We start from the raw sequence: 2,520 nt of genomic DNA on the forward strand, positions 1-2,520 counted from the left end.
TAAATGTTGGAGATTAAACCCTTATCAGAGATAACATTGGCAAATATGTTCTCCCATGCAGTGGGCTTTCTTGTTGTTTTGTTGATGGTTTCTTTTGCTGTGCAGAAGCTTTTTATTTTCGCGTAGTCCCATTTGTTTATTTTGGGACTATTACTCACAAAATTAGGTGTTGGTGTTTCTAAAGAGGAATGAAGTATCTAGAAAATAAGTGCCTTTGGAATTAACAACCAATATCATTTATAGTTGTTATAAATGATAACAACTTGTATCAAGGATATTATTTCCATTGTCCTAGGGGCTGTATCAGTAAAGATATTGCTACAACATATGTCTGATATTTTGCTGCCTGTGGATTCCTCTAACATTTTTATGGTTTCCCATCTTATGTTTAAGTCCTTTATCCATTTTGAGTTTATTTTTGTGTATGGTGTAAGTTGGTGGTCTAGTTTCATTTTTTTTGCATGTATCTGTCCAATTTTCCCAACACCATTTATTGAAGAGACTGTCTTGACTATATTGTATGCTCTTTAGGCGGTGAATTTAACAGAGATTTTGACAAAGACTCCAACAGTAGTACAATGACTTTTTTTTTCCATTTGCAAGGGTGTAACTCTTTTATCAACACCACTGATTGAATAACAATATTAGCTAGTTCCAGAGAAGTTTTCATCCAGAAATATTTTAGGATAAATGGAAATACAACCTACTCCTTAGGAAAATTTACTCTGTAATATCTTACCAAAGAGGTGTGAGAGTTTTGTTGTTGTTTTTTTATATTGACTCAAATAAGCAACTTCAAGTGACCTGCAGTTGTCATGCTGGTGTTCAGTCACAGAGAATCCCAAGTTGAACTATGTAATAATGTATACTATAATTGCAAGACAACATCTTCCAACACACTCTCCCATAAGGTGTTGTGGGGACCCTAATCAAAGTACGCGATGTTCAAGGCTAATTGGAGTGTGGGGTCCCTGTCCAGAATACACCAGATGCTCAAGGCCAATTTGTCATATGCAGGTACAAAAGCAAGGACACAGTGATTGCACTGTATACACTGCACAGGCATGCCTGTCTGTAGCCCATGTACTGATGTCACTATTTGGCAAGAAGCCTCTTTTGTCTAAGTTAGTATAAAGATGTTGTTGACCAGCAAGTGCAAGGCCACTTGATCGAGCTACTTTGTTTGCAATGGCTACTATGTTTGTGGCTGCTTGGTATGGCTCCTATGTTTGCTGAGGCTGCTTTTATGTAGGGTGCAGCTGCTTGATCAGGCTACTATGCTTATAATAGCTACTGTGTTAGTGCGGCTGCTTTGTGTAGCTCCTATGTTGGGGGCTCCTATACTAGCTCCTATGTTTGCAGCTACTTTGTAGAGCTACTTTGAAGAATTGTTTTGTCTGATAGCTTCTTGTTAGCAATGGCTACTTGGGCTGCAATAAAGACTCTTCTATATGCCTATAACTTCTCATGTCTTCTCATCTAACATCCAGCGTCCAAGGAGGTCCAGTTCCTGGCAGAGGAACTGAGACTCCACAGTAGGCATAGTTGAGCAGAATCAAGGCAGAACTTACTCCAACAATTGGTATAGTCAAGCAGGTTCAAGAAATAAGTACTCCAACAGGTGTTAATTTGCCCAAGCTGTAAGGAAAGCAGATCACCTGAGCTCTGGATGGTATTCATGAAATTTCTTATGAGTCTAGACTTAACCCTGACAGAGAGGGTTAGAACTTCCCAGAGAAAAGTTGTTTCAGAATTTACAGGGAACTTCCCAGATCCCCCTGTTATATAGAATGAACCTAAACTCATATTAATCTTCTTTTAAATATCCCCCAGCCAGAACCCAGATTGGAGTCTTCAGAAAATATTTTCAACCACATCTATTTTTTAGTTTTCTGACAGGAACTAAACTCAGTTTTGTTTTTGATACAAATACCAAGGTTAGCATCTGTCAATTGTAACTTAGGACTTCTATCCATTAAGTTTAGCTCCTTTATTTCCAAGTAATGTAGGAAGAACCAGTTCTTTTCTCTTATCACCTTGCTCTTCCATCAAGCTCTTCTCTGAAACCATCTTCCTGTTTTAAGAATAGAGCAGGTGGCTCCAGGTCAGGATCAAGTTGTAAGTTACAAAATAATTATGCATAACCAATTCCAGTGACTCTATATCAGTGCACAAACTGTGACAAGAACAACATTTTTTTAAAATTCAGCAGGATAAAACAAGTTTCTTAAACAACAAAATTGTTTTTTAGTTCCAGGTAATGAGACTGAAAATCAACTCTTTATTTTATTTTGATAATTTTAATAGAATGTATCCCCTTTCTGATTGGTGTTTCTGGTTTCTTGGGACATATTCCTAGAAGTGGGATCACTGGATCAAATGGAAGTTCCATTTTTAGTTTTTTGAGGAAACTCCATACTGTTCTCCACAGTGGCTGCACCAGTCTGCATACTCACCAGCAGTGCACGAGTGTTCCTTTTCTCCACATCCTCTCCAACACTTGTCCTTTGTTGATTTGTT

The sequence above is a fragment of the Myotis brandtii genome, unplaced genomic scaffold (genome assembly GCF_000412655.1).
Source record: "Myotis brandtii unplaced genomic scaffold, ASM41265v1 scaffold1581, whole genome shotgun sequence".
In the NCBI taxonomy this organism is placed as follows: domain Eukaryota; kingdom Metazoa; phylum Chordata; class Mammalia; order Chiroptera; family Vespertilionidae; genus Myotis; species Myotis brandtii.